This window comes from Sprattus sprattus (genome assembly GCF_963457725.1).
Source record: "Sprattus sprattus genome assembly, chromosome: 9".
Classification (NCBI taxonomy): domain Eukaryota; kingdom Metazoa; phylum Chordata; class Actinopteri; order Clupeiformes; family Clupeidae; genus Sprattus; species Sprattus sprattus.
In genome coordinates, this window is record NC_137928.1 from 27,911,884 (window position 1) to 27,927,575 (window position 15,692).

Consider the following 15,692-nt stretch of genomic DNA (forward strand, 5'->3'; position numbering starts at 1 on the left):
TATAGATTCATTTCACACAGACTGATATATTTCAAGTGATTATTTCTTTTAAATGTGATGATTATAACTGACAGCTTATGAAAACCCAAAATTCAGTATCTCAGAAAATTAGAATATTACTGTAGACCGATAGAAAAAAGGATTTTTAACACAGAAATGTTGGACTACTGAAAAGTATGAACATGTACAGCACTCAATACTTGGTTGGGGCTCCTTTTGCATGAATTGCTGCAGCAATGCGGCGTGGCATGAGGGCAATCAGTCTGTGGCACTGCTGAGGTGTTATGGAAGACCAGGTTGCTCTGATAGTGGCCTTCAGCTCTTCTGTGTGTTTGGGTCTGTTGTCTCGCATCTTCCTTTTCACAATACCCTATAGAATCTCTATGGGTTTTAGGTCAGGCGAGTTTGCTGGCCAATCAAGCACAGGGATACCATGGTCCTTAAACCAGGTACTGGTACCTTTGGAAGTGTGTGCAGGTGCCAAGTCCTGATGGAAAATGAAATCTGCATCTCCATAAAGCTGGTCAGCAGAGAGAAGCACAAAGTGCTCTAGAACTTTCTGGTAGATGGCTGCGCTGACCTTGGACCACACAGTGGACTAACACCAGCAGATGACATGGCACCCCAAACCATCACTGACTGTGGACACTTTACACTCGACCTCAAGCAACTTGGATTCTGTTCCTCTCCTCTCTTCCTCCAGACTCCGGGACCTTGATTTCCAAATTAAATGCAAAATTTACTTTCATCTGAAAAGAGAACTTTGGACCACTGAGCAACAGTGCAGTCCTTTTTGTCCTTAGCCCAGGTGAGACGCCTCTGACGTTGTCTCTGGTTCAAGAGTGGCTTGACACAGGAATGCGACAGTTGAAGTCCATGTTATGGATACGTCTGTGCGTGTAGGCTCTTGAAGCACTGACTCCAGCTGCAGTCCACTCCTTGTGAATCTCCCTTGAATGGGCTTTGTTTCACAATCCTCTCAAAAATGTCGTTATCCCTGTTGCTTGTGCACCTTTTTCTACCAAATTGTTTCCTTCCATTCAACTTCCCATTAATGTGCTTGGATACAGCACTCTGTGAACAGCATGCTTCTTTAGCAATGACCTTTTGTGTCTTACCCTTCTTGTGCAGGGTGTCAATGATCGTCTTCTGGACAACTGTCAAGTCAGCAGTCTTCCCCATGATTGTGTAGCCTACTGAACTAGACTGAGAGACCATTTAAAGGCTCAGGAAGCCTTTGCCGTTGTTTTGAGTTAATTAGCTGATTAGAGTGTGACACCAATGGTCATCAATATGGAACTTTTTCACAATATTCTAATTTTCTGAGATACTGAATTTTGGGTTTTCATCAGCTGGCAGTTATAATAATGAAAATTAAAAGAAATAAACACTTTAAATAGATCAGTCTGTGTGTAAACAATCTATATAATATATGAGTTTCACTTTTTGAATAGAATTACTGAAATAAATCAACTTTTCGATGATATTCTAATTTATTGAGATGCACCTGTATGTTACACAAAAGTAAAATAAAGGCTTATAAATTGAACCCCATTTATGATTGTATAATTGGAAAATATGTTTATAAATTTTAATTAAATATGTAGGATGTAGGAATACATGTGTAATCACCTGTATCTGTCATTGTTTGACAATAACCTCATCTTTAAATACCGTATGCTATGTGTTATATATCTACCTAGATATATCTAACTAGACTTGTACTTGTACTAGCTATACTTAGAAGTAAAGAGACGGACACCGTGATTCATCCCACGTTCTTTATATCTCAACTGAACTCATTCATGCAACCACATTACATATTAGTGTCACGTAAGTGCGCCTTCTAAGGGCGTGGTGTAGTAGCAGGAACGAACGAATACACAACACTATGTAAGTAGCTCGTATCTTCATAAACCATAATCTAGAATAACTGTAAACAACTGTCTGAAGAATAAAATGTTTTCTATACTCTTTACTATTCAATCTCGTCATAGATGTAAAGCATAATGTGTGAGTTCACACCCTTCCCCTGCTCCATCCCTGCACTCACCCCATTCCAATACAGCAAGTAATACCAGAGCCTCTTATATACAGATATACCAGGGTGTACATAACCATGGATGAATCTCATCAATTAATTATTGTCACGTCTTGCGTGCGTCGGCCCCATTTTCTAGACTTGCGTCATTTTTTACGTAAGCTTTTACGCGAGCCTCTCAGCCTGCATTCTATCAACGAATGTTACGAGATGAGGTTTCTAAAATATTCTGAATGTCTACTCAGTTTTACAGTGCTTCCCAAGTAAAGGTTTGAAAAGAACTTCAAGCTTCAGACTTTCTGTTAAGGAACCTGTTATCTATCTGCAGAGCAAACAAAATCATTAACGTGAATGAATTGATGCTAATATAGCGCGGTGTCCCATATACGTTAATTTTAAGCTAACGTATTTTCTACCACAGTAAAACATGCAATACTATTATCTCGTTTCCACCGGGGCCGGCCCGGAGCCGGAGCCGGTGCCGGAGATGGAGCCGGAGCCGGCTCCTTTCAGCACTGGCCTGCGTTTCCACCGCCGGAGCCGGTTCCAGCACCAAAACTAAACGTCATGGAATGTTATGACATGCTCCTATGGTTACAGTTGTGAGTTATTCACGAGTGGTCTTCTTCCAGCGAGAAGGCAAATTCATTTTGATAAAAACTTTAATTATGTTTAACTTTTTAATACCATGTAGTACCATACGACCTAAAGTTAAAGTTCTGTTTACTTGGCCACGGGTTTCTGTATTTCATCACGTAGATCAGACGAGTGGCAATGCAGTTCATGACCGGAGTTGACTAGCTGCTACACTGATACTAACCAGTTGCCATAACAACCTTAGCATTACCTTACAGCAGCTAGTGCTAGTCATAGACATATAGAATTATAAGTAACTAGAAAATGCATTTCCTGAAGGAAATACCAGTGCATGAAATGCAAAAGTTAGGAAAGGAAGAAGAAAAGAAAGCGTAAAAGAAGGAAAGAAGAAAAGAAAGAAGAGTGGAAGAAGGAAAGAAGAAAGGATAGAAGAGTGAAGAAAGGAGAGAAGAGAGGATGAAGGAAAGAAGAAAAGAAAGAAGAGTGGAAGAAGAAAAGAAAGAAGAGTGAAGAAAGGAAAGAAGAGTGAAAGAAGGAAATAATAGTTGAAGAAGGAAAGAAGAAAGGAAAGAAGAGTGAAAAAAGGAAATAAGAAAGGAGAGTGAAGAAAGGAAAGAAAAGTGAAAGAAGGAAAGAAGAGTGAACAAGAGTGAAAGACAAAAAGAGAGTGGAAACGCAAGAACTGGTGCCAGATTGGGCACCGGGCCGGCCCCGGTGGAAACGAGGTATGTGATTGTTTTTAGAAATGAATGTTACGTGATGAGATTACTAAAATGTATACTGCATGTCTGCTCAGTTTAACAGTACTACCCAAGCAAAGGTTTGAAATGAACTTCAAGCTTCTGGTTTTCTATCTGCCGAGCAAATTGCAGGCTCACGGCAACGCGCAACCTTTGGGAGCATGAACTGCTATGAGTACATTTTGCGCAACAATGTGACACCAACGCTGAACCAAGCAAGCCCCTTAAAGGCGGCTGCTTGGTTCTGCGTTGGGTTTAATTGTTGCGCAAAATTTACTCATAGCAGTTCATGCTCCAAAAGGTTGCGCCGTGTTGTCATGAGCCTGCCATTTGCTTGGCAGATAGAAAGCTGTTTCCCTAACAGAAAGTCTGAAGCTTGAAGTTCTTTTCATGCTTGGGTAGCACTGTTAAACTGAGCAGACATGCAGACTACATTTTAGTTATCTCATCACATAACATTCGTTTTCTAAAAACAATCACATAGTATTGCATGTTTTACTGTGGTAGAAAATACGTTAGCTTAATGCTAACGTATATGGGAAATCCTATAGACACCGCGCTAGGTATTAGCATCAAGCAATTCACGTTAATGTTTTTGTATGAGCCTGACATTTGCTCTGCAGATAGATAACAGGTTCCCTAACAGAAAGTCTGAAGCTTGAAGTTCTTTTCAAACCTTTACTTGGGAAGCACTGTAAAACTGAGTAGACATGCAGAATATTTCAGTAACCTCATCTCGTAACATTCGTTGATAGAATGCAGGCTGCGAGGCTAGCGTAAGAGCTTACGTAAAAAATGACGCAAGTCTAGAAAAAGGGGCCGACGCACGCAAGACGTGAAAAGTTGCGCAAGGGGCTTGCACGGCCTCTTGCGCTTACGCTTACGTCTCTGAGCATAAATCAGCTTTAAAGGGTTCGAATAAACATACGCGTTTTTTAAAAATAGGACGCGAGAAAATGCATTGATTCCTATGGTACGGCGCGCTTTGCGTTTACGCCCTTTCTCCACCACGCGTTGCGTCTTTGTAGCGTTTTTTAGGTGTGCTTAAAAGTTGAACTATTCTCAATTTTCCAGCGCAAGGCAGGGAGGCACGGGTGGTGTTCGGCCGTAGCCACCGAAGTTTCATTAGGCAACAACACAGATGGGATTATCCCTTACCTACCCCACTCCCACGAGTGCTATATTGCTTTTATAAAACAATTCTACAGTCAACAAATTAACATTTCAACACGAAGTTATTGATTAAAAATGGTTTATTTCGCATTGTTTCTCTGCAACAAAAAATTGTTCCATTGTCAACGTCTTGGTTTGGAATGATAAGAATTTTGAATGCGATTTCATTGCGGAGTGATTTATTAGCCTATTAGCTGTGAAAAGTCTATACACCAGGCTGTTTTGGCCGCTGCACTTTGCAAAGGTGTTAGCGTCTGCGCCTGTAAAAAGACGTTTATGTGTATTCTAACCCTAAGAATGAGCCATAAAGTCCATGGCACACGATATTAAAGGCACCCAGTGCAACTTTATATAAACATTCAATGAAAAATAAACATTCAATTTCTAGTCTTTTTTACACATAGTAAGTTTCAATAGCTCCATACCATTACATATCGACATTCAAGGAGCAAAGATGAGACGTCGTTGTGTGGTGAGAACTGATAGAAAATCGTAAACAATAACAATCGCCGGTGGGGAGAGGCCATTTTTCCATTGACTGGAATCCTGCTTTATTTATTGCGGCACTAATAAATAAAGAAAATGGCGGCGATTGTTGTTGTTATCGATTTTCTATCAGTTCTCACCACACAACGACGTCTCATCTTTGCTCCTTGAATGTCGATATGTAATGGTATGGAGTTATTGAAACTAAAAAAGACTAGAAAAAAAAGACTAGAAATTGAATGTTTATTTTTAAGCCTCGAAAGTTGCACTGGGTGCCTTTAAGATTAGCCATTGCTTCAAATCTCGCAAAGTTCTGACTATTAGTAGCCTAGGCCTATTTTGACATACAGAAAGCCTAATTGTAAGCCGACGAATACCGAACACGAGACACATTTGAGTTAAACAGGGTTCTGTGAAGGGACGCCCGTTCAGATACGTCGCAAAAGCACACCACTGGAGGCAGTCAAACACTAGAACTCCAAATGTATGCAGTTAGATTAGTTTCATAATTCACAAACCAGCGAAACGCGTTTCAAACCAATGAAACGCGAGTGACAAACCAACGAAACGTGTTTCAAACGAACGAAACGCGAGTCACAAACAAACAAAACGCGATTCAAACAAACGAAACGCAATTCACAAATGTATTTCATGTTTCACAAATGTATTTCATGTTTCACAAATGTATTTCGTGATTCACAAATATATGACCCCATGACATTGGTTTGAAACCTGACGAACACGAGTTACAAATCCCTGCATTCGTTCGTTTGGATTTTTGACACTTTCCTAACGCACACAGTTTCACAAATGTATTTTTTCTAAAAGATATTCTCTGCAGCCTATCAGAGCTCTTCCAATTTTAGCCAATCACGTTATGGACTACAACCACCCGCCATAGGAACGGACATCTGTCTTGAGATCTTAAGCAATGGAATCTGATACCTGCCCACCAAATGTAAGTGAAATATAGCTTGTTCATTTTATTAAACCGATTATCATACGTGGTTGAATATTCTTGAGAATGGCAGGATCCATGTTTAGTAATTCTAAGTGTTTCATAGGCTAACGTTAAAAAAAGAGCTAGCTAGTCAATGTCTAACATAACCGTGTCCTTGCTAACATGGATAAAGCTACGCTTGCTTGACGCATTAGTTTTCTCTCTAGCCAGGTAACGTCTTACATGGGACTTTAGTGAACAAATCATTGAAACGATTTTTGTGGCATGACAAAATAATAAAATTGTGTGGCAGTAGCTTGGTAGTTAAGCATTTGTAGCTTGAAATTGGTCATTTCATGCCCAATGTAAAGTATAGCAGACATCTGAATGTTGGGATGGTCCATTCAGTTGAATTCTGAAGCACCTTATGTGTGTCTGTGCACTGTGTATTTATGTGTTTGTCTAGGGTTAGGGTCTGCCTTTATATATCATTGCCAGACTTCTGGGTGTGTCTAGAACAACAGTTTACAGGCGGATGAAAGAACATTATCTATCGTTAAGGGCCTTGTACAGTAGTTGCAGTGACAATGAATTGGATGCTTTGATCACAGAAATTAAAAACACAATGCCTGAGGCTGGATATCGTGTTGTCCGAGGCGCTCTCCTTGCAAAGGGACACAAAATTCAATGGGATAGGTTGCATGCGTCCATGCATCGTGTAGATAGCGTTGGTGTGTTCTCCAGGCTGACAGGCCTTGGATGTGTGGTCAGAAGAACATACAGTGTACCGTGTCCAAAGTATTGGGTGCACATTGACACCAATCACAAGCAAATAAGGTATAACGGCAGTTAACAGTTTATTTATTAACATGTAAAAAATGATGTAGGCTGTATAACATCATTGTATGTCACATCATCGACAGACCATAGAAACCAGCACTGTATGAATTTAACGTTGTTTTAGAATGCCATTAACCAATTTTTGCATATTGTTCTTCATAGCATCACCAGAGATGTTACGTGAACTCCTGAAGTTCTAGGTTGGGTGGGAGCAGCTGACTACCAACCTCATCGTTGAGGTTGTGACCTCTACCTACCCGGTAGCACACACCTGTTTCTTCAAATTGAGGCTTCCCAGCCACTACCAGACCTACATCAAGTTCCACCATGACTTATTGATGTGTGTCAGATCCACCAATAGTGGTTTTTGGCTAGTGTAGGTTTTTAATAGCCTGACGATGTCATACTCATAATTCTAGTCAGAATATGAGTCTGAGATCGGACAATTGGGCTGTGATTATGGGGCGTGTTTCAACGAACCAGGAAAGAAAATTCCTCTTCACTGAATTGGATACCTAGAACCAATCAGCGCAACGTAGTATTACCATCTGACAGATTAAACTTTTACCTGCTCCCGTAGGAAGGACGGCAAAAACATCTTTTCAATCGACAAATGCCTTGATCGCGTTTCTCTGTTCCTCTTTCAAAATGAATGCGCTGTCAATATCTGCTGAGATATGCCTTAATTAGCACTCAAGGCTAGAAGCTACCATTAGTTTCAACGATTATTTTGGCCAACGCGTTAGCATAACCGATCAATAATGGTCTAGAGTGCTTTAGTTAGGACCTAAAATCCTCGGCAACACTCGTTTTGCGTATACACAACTAACCGAGTCAATGTAGACATAAAAAAGTCGTGTAGATAGCTTAAATCATATAAAATATGTCCCACTAAGCTCCCGAGACGGCGCCATCTTTGTTCGATGTATATTCCGGTATATTCTATCTATATCTGTCCATCAACGTATAAAGCCCGCCCTTACAATTTGATTGGTTTAGATTGCGTTTCAACCTTTTTGAAACGTTAAATCTCTCCCAACTAACTCGATTCCAGACTGAATCTCCCAGCCCAAAAATGTTGTGGGCGGAGTTCAGGCTGGTATCCAGGCTAGGTTTTTAAGCTGTTTACACAAAACTAATTTGGCAGGGCAATCTTCCCCACCAGACTGCTTCACTGGTGTAACAAATTATAAACTGCTTTGTTCCAATAATTTTGTGTTGTATTGTCAAAGAATTGTGTGTTATGCTGATAAAAAGATTTCCCGGTGACAACAAATTCCTGTTTTCTGATCAGGTGTTTAATAGGTATGTACAGACAACTATGCAGTTTCATTAATAACTTGCCCAGTAAAACAATGGATATTTATCTTGCCTCAAGTAAATTCTCCACAAACTGGACAGTGTTGAGATAAATGTCCACTCCAAAACTTTCAGAGTCTCGCAGTGGTTCAATGGTGTCTTGAAGTTGCACCATTTCTTCATCTGAGAGTGGGCTGTCCAGCACAGGGACATTGACACCAGGGTGTGGCTCACTGATGTATAAGCTTTCCTCCCATTCGATCTCTGGTACAAATACAGCCGCGGAAAAAATTAAGAGACCACTTCAAAATTATCAGTTTCTCTGGTTTTACTATTTATTGGTATGTGTTAAAGTAAAATGTACATTTTAGTTTTATTATATAACCTACTGGCAACATTCCTACCAAATTTAAAATAAAAATATTGTCATTTAGATCATTTATTTGCAGAAAAATGACAATTGGTCAAAATAGCAAAAAAGATGCAGTGTCTTCAGATCTCGAATAATGCAAAGAAAACAAGCTCATATTCATTTTTAAACTACACAATACTAATGCTTTAACTTAGGAAGAGTTAGGCTTTAACTTTACTGGCCTGGCTGTGTGACATGGAGCATTGCCCTGCTGGAAAAAACACTTCTCAGAGTTGGGGAACATTGTCAGAGCAAAAGGAAGCAAGTTTTTCTTCCGGGACAACGTTGTACTTTGCCTGGCTGAGGTTTGTAAAAGACCATAAGGATTGAACCAAAGCGGACTGGAAGGTGTCCTAGTTCGTCTTCTCTGATGAGTCCAATTTCACAGTAGGTGCAAGACTCTGTGGCTTGTAGGCCTCTCCAGGTCTTCGTCTAACCATCAGACGACCATGTGTTGGGCAAAGCTGAAAATTGGACTTTAATTTTTTCCGCGGCTGTATATCCTGACAAAGATAGATATTAGATATAAGCACAACAAATGTTAAGTAAACCAACTGAAACAAAAGCAAAACCTGACAAACAAGCACTGTGCTTTTACCACTGCCATGTACAAAACTGATAAATGAATGGTTTAAAGTTATGTGGTGTGTACCTAAGAAGAAAACCATGCTCATTGACAGCTTCAGTGAAGAAGGCCAAGTGTGTGTCAGAGCGGTTGTTGTCTGCTACCTTCAGATATATAACCTCACATACATTAACAAATAGAACAGTAAGTTAGTACTTTGATCGGTTAGTTTTCTATCCAACATGAGGGACAGATATTTCTGTACTACACTGTCCCGAGCTAAACAACAAATGCCCAAATGGAAGTTGCATCTGTCTGAAAAGTGTTAATTCCATGTATTTTGAATAAGCTATAGTTTTAGATGGTATTCAACATTGAGCATTCTTACCTTCCTTGAGTAGCCATCTATTCCCCCGAAGATAACAAAGTTGTACCTTTATTAAACCAAATCGTATTAGCTAGAACAGTATATGAACAATAGATAAGTGTCTTTTAAACACAATACACAACATTTCCAACAGCATAGGTCTCATGATACAATATCTACATCTTAGCAGAGCAAAAATTGGTTAATGGCATTCTAAAACAACGTTAAATTCATACAGTTCTGGTTACTATGGTCTGTCGATGATGTGACATACAATGATGTTATACAGCCTACATCATTTTTTACATGTTAATAAATAAACTGTTAACTGCCGTTATACCTTATTTGCTTGTGATTGGTGTCAATGTGCACCAAATACTTTGGACAAGGTACACTGTATGTTCTTCTGACCACACATCCAAGGCCTGTCAGCCTGGAGAACACACCAACGTTATCTACATGATGCATGGACGCATGCAACCTATCCCAATACATTTCGTGTCCCTTTGCAAGCAGAGCGCCCCGGACAACACGATATCCAGCCTCAGGCATTGTGTTTTTAATTTCTGTGATCAAAGCATCCAATTCATTGTCACTGCAACTACTGTACAAGGCCCTTAACGATAGATTATGTTTTTTCATCCGCCTGTTAACTGTTGTTCTAGACACACCCAGAAGTCTGGCAATGATATATAAAGGCAGACCCTAACCCTAGACAAACACATAAATACACAGTGCACAGACACACATAAGGTGCTTCAGAATTCAACTGAATGGACCATCCCAACATTCAGATGTCTGTTATACTTTACATTGGGCATGAAATGACCAATTTCAAGCTACAAATGCTTAACTACCAAGCTACTGCCACACAATTTTATTATTTTGTCATGCCACAAAAATCGTTTCAATGGTTTGTTCACTAAAGTCCCATGTAAGACGTTACCTGGCTAGAGAGAAAACTAATGCGTCAAGCGTAGCTTTATCCATGTTAGCAAGGACACGGTTATGTTAGACATTGACTAGCTAGCTCTTTTTTTAACGTTAGCCTATGAAACACTTAGAATTACTAAACATGGATCCTGCCATTCTCAAGAATATTCAACCACGTATGATAATCGGTTTAATAAAACGAACAAGCTATATTTCACTTACATTTGGTGGGCAGGTATCAGATTCCATTGCTTAAGATCTCAAGACAGATGTCCGTTCCTATGGCGGGTGGTTGTAGTCCATAACATGATTGGCTAAAATTGGAAGAGCTCTGATAGGCTGCAGAGAATATCTTTTAGAAAAAATACATTTGTGAAACTGTGTGCGTTAGGAAAGTGTCAAAAATCCAAACGAACGAATGCAGGGATTTGTAACTCGTGTTCGTCAGGTTTCAAACCAATGTCATGGGGTCATATATTTGTGAATCACAAAATACATTTGTGAAACATGAAATACATTTGTGAAACATGAAATACATTTGTGAATTGCGTTTTGTTTGTTTGTGACTCGCGTTTCGTTCGTTTGAAACACGTTTCGTTGGTTTGTGACTCGCGTTTCATTGGTTTGAAACGCGTTTCGCTGGTTTGTGAATTATGAAACTAATCTAACTCCATACAAATGCTTGTCCTACAGTTAAACAGGGGAGGGCATAAGAGAAGTCTGCATAGACATGCCTGAAGTCTAGCTAGTTTTATATGTGGAATAGATGTAGTCTTCATGGCTCTGGGAAACGTTTGGGGGAATGTCGCACCATAATGATACGGGCGGAATAGCAACCTTTGGCTTTTCTCTAGTGGTAGGCAGGCAGTCTTTAACGAGCAGTGTTCGAAGGAGTCTCAAGAAAACACGGCTGTTCGGTCGAAACTCGGAGAACACGCTCCACAGCGCTCATTTAGCCTACCTCCTCTGTGAGGCGCGTACAGAGGATGGCGAATGAGGCACGAGGAAAGGGTAAATTACACCTTCCGACTGACATCTTAAAAATATATTTTCTTCACAATTGCTTGCATTAACAGGTAGCACAAGTCAGTGTGCCGCACCTGTAGTCGTTTAAAGACGCGTAGTTCACGCGGTGAACAATCTGTTGGAATGCGTAACCTGCTCAAGTATCTGGAACAGAGCCCGCAGTCATGTTTTGGCTATGCTGTATAACGGCCAAGTAATTACAGTGCATGAAATGCCCTGTATTGTTATTCCTAGGCTTCTTCTTCTTCTTCTTGTTACCTTTTTCTGCGATTAATTCAGCCCGAACCACTTAACGTAGACACTTCATTCAAACTTTGTCGCGTAGGTCTTGTAAACGACACTTATGCTATGTATTTTTCACTTTTCTAAACTTTATACTTTTTAAGATATTAAAGAAAAACGAATATAAATTTCTCCCATTGACTTACATTGGGCCATTATGACATCATAATAGGGTCTTTAAACTGGCTTGCACCTGTGCTTTACTCTGCCGTGCTAAGGCAAAAGACCGTAACTTCAAGTTTGGTCAAAAATGAGTTTTTGACGTATTTGTAAAATATCAGCAGTAATTAAACAAATGTACTGATATTAAATGTACTACTAACATGCCATTATCAAATTAAAGCCAGTGACATCAGTATTTTGGTTGATTTCACGATGTATAGGCTACCGACAGTTAGCATACCAAGCTAGCATTACCATTAGAATTGCATAACAGATATGCTAAGCTATCGGGCTATTCCCCCACCCAGTGCCTGTGGCTAGTCCGAAAAAGGTGCATCTAAATCGGGTAACTTCGCTTGGCGAGCGGGGGCATGTGGAGGGGGAAAATGGGCCTCATTCTCTATCGTTCTCTCTCTCTCTCTCTCTCTCTCTCTCTCACACACACACACACACACACACACACACACACACCCCAATGGACTGACATAGATGTTTTATGTGTTTCATGTGACAATTCAAGTTCATTGCAAACAGATCACAACAAAAAACAAAATGTTCAATGCCAGAAAAACTAAACATATCTAAGTATTGCAATATGCAACAGGCAAACCGACACACAGATGACATGTCCCTGGTTGGTGAAATGATTCATCTGTGTGTTTGTTCGTGCTGATCCCCGACTAACAGACCTGCAGACTGATTCGTCATTTCCTGTTTGTTAGATGGATCAGGAGGAGCCTCCTGGGCCTGATCACTCCCCTCCTCAGCCCGCCCCGAAACGCCCCTGCAGACCGGCTCCAGAGCAACACCAGCATCGCCCACGCCGCCCTGCTCCCCATCCTGGGCCCTCAACTCAGTCATCATCCCCTTGACGACTTCTCCCGCTGGATGTGACGACCCCCACCCTGGTCATCGGCAGCTCCATGGTCCGAGATGTCCACACCCCCCCCTTCAACAAGCGGCCCCTGCAAGGTCCACTGCCTCCCCGGAGCCAGGCGTGTTCCAATCGCTGATGGATGTGGAACTTTCCCTCCCCACCCCCACCACTCTGCACGTAGTCTCTCTACCTGGTCTACCTAGAGAAACCCTCGGCCAACCGCACCCACTGCCACTGCATTGCCGTACACCTACTCTACCCAATACCCTATGCTAGCATTTATGTACAATATACATTATTGCCTCCACCGAAATGTTTCTCTGTCCCTACATCCCCTACCCCTGTAACAGTAACCCTATTGCCACAGTAATCTGGTCTTGTCTGTATCATGTATTTACCACCAGATGTATGTACACATATGTCCAGTGACCAAATGCTGGCTGTGTATTGCCCCTGTTGCTTCCTTTCCCCTTCTGCCACACTACCCTTCCCCTCCCCCCCTTCCCCCCGTCCCACCTTCCTGTCTCCACCCGGCCGACCTCAAGCAGATGGGTCCCCCCTTATGTGCCGTGGTTCTGCTCAAGGTTTCTTCCTGCCTAACAGGGAGTTTTTTCTTGCCCCTGTTGCCGTTGTGCATGCACTAAGGGGGTTCAGGCTCTGGGCTCTGTTAAGCGCCGAGAGGCAATTGTATTGTTATGGCGCTATACAAATAAAATTGAATTGAATTGAATTGAATTGTTTTATGTGCTTAATGTGATAATTCAATGGTGTGTGTGTGTGTGTGTGTGTGTGTGATAATCATTGTATTGGTAATTGTGATAAATGAAATAGTATTACTACTGATTAATTAATAGGGTCATTATTCCATTGTTATCATACCACTGAGCTTTAACATAGAAGTTACTGCCTTCTGCCTTAGTATGCTTCACTGACACCTGTGCCAAATCCAAAGAACCTCTTCTCTCTCTGTCCCTCTCAATTTAACTGTAACTAGGAACATTAAGACACCATCCATTCTCTATTTTTTTTTCTCTCCATCTCTCCATCTTTCTCTCTGTCAACTTTCTCTCACACTCAATCTCTCTTCTTCACTCCATTTTTATCTCCTTTTTTCAATATTTTCACTCTCTCTTTATCTCTTCATCCAGAGCCACTCTTGTTCACTCTTCTTTCCTTCTTCCACTCTTCTTTCCTTTCTTATTTTCTTCTTCCATTTTTCTTTCCTTCTTCCACTCTTCTTGCCTTTCTTTTTTCCTTCATCCACTCTTCTTTCCTTCTTCCACTTTTCTTTCCTTTCTTCACTCTTCTTTCCTTCTTACACTCTTCTTTCCTTTCTTCTTTCCTTCTTTCACTCTTCTTTCTTTCCTTATTTCCTTCTTCCACTCTTCTTTCCTTCCTTCACTCTTCTTTCCTTTCTTCTTTCATTATTTCACTCTTCTTTCTTTTCTTCTTTCCTTCTTCCACTCTTCTTTCCTTTCTTTTCTTCTTTCCTTCTTTCACTCTTCTTTCCTTTCTTCTTTCCCTCTTCCACTCTTCTCTCCTTTCTTCACTCTTCTTTCCTTTTGTCTTTCCTTCTTCCACTCTTCTTGCCTTTCTTTTTTCCTTCATCCACTCTTCTTTCCTCCTTCCACTTTTCTTTCCTTTCTTCACTCTTCTTTCCTTCTTACACTCTTCTTTCCTTTCTTCTTTCCTTCTTTCACTCTTCTTTCTTTTCTTCTTCCTTTCTTAACCTTTGCATTTCATGCACTGGTATTTCCTTCAGGAAATGCATTTTCTAGTTTGTCTGTATTATCTCCAGAAATATTGCGACTTCAGTCAGCACATTTGCATTAGAATCAACGGCACCAGTTCATATAAGCCATACATTCCCTGGTGGGGAAACTTGTAACCAGCTTTGCATTTTTCTGGGTTCTGTCTAGCCAAGCAATGAAGTTCTGCTTGTGATTTGTGACAGTTTAGTGGAATTCGTGTGTGGTGTTTTCCTGACATGATTTGAGCGCAGTGGATAGTGTAGCCTGTCTGGTAAATCTGAGATCATCTCCATCAACCGACTACAAATAGCAATTCAGCACTGGCAAAGAAACTTAACCGTGACCTTGAATACGACACCTCTAGGATTTCGAAGATTGCATGACGTGCAACGATGTGTTGTTGAAATTGTTCAATTGCACTTTTAAAAAAAAAATCGAACTGTTAAAGGATAGAACTGTGCTGAAAAACAGTAGCAATGCTGGTGTTAAAATTGACAAAATTGTAATTTTTATAAAAATCGTTATTTTATGGGTTGAAAATGGCTCAACTCGCCATCTACTGTGTAAAATCACCGTGAACCTTGCAAGGCGATACTGACATAGTCAACAGTTTGGTACATCCCTACGACAGACTCCTTCTAAACTTTAAGTCTCTTACCGCTTCTTAGCATTTTTCTAAATTATGCATTGGGTGGGGTTTGGCTCAGAGCTGGGGGTGAACTTACACTTTAAGGTCTATCTTAATGCCATTGTCAGTAATTGCTTTCATTTATTTTAGTGGTTGACTTGTTTGAATGACATCATTGTGTTTGTAGGCTACTCACCAAACATCAGAGGACTTGCCTTTTGATAGAAAAATATTTCAAAATTCACAGCATTGTCCTGCAGGATTACCAAAACAGCATGATGCAGGGTTGCCAAACCATCGGCATGGCGGTACATTCTTATTGACAGAGCCTTGTCCAGGAGGTTACTGTAGTCAAACACATAGAGCATGCCCCCTGATACAGATGTAGGTTAGTTTTCTTTTGGATTGCATTGACTGTGAATGTAACATCATTATCTCTTATCGCTGTGTGTGCGGCTCAGCGAGTCTGCTGTGGGTTCACCCACAACGGCTATCTTCCTCATCCAGCTGGTGTAGCCCAGCTATCTCCCTCCTTCATTGGGGAGGTATTGATTGTTGAGGGGTGCTTGTAAA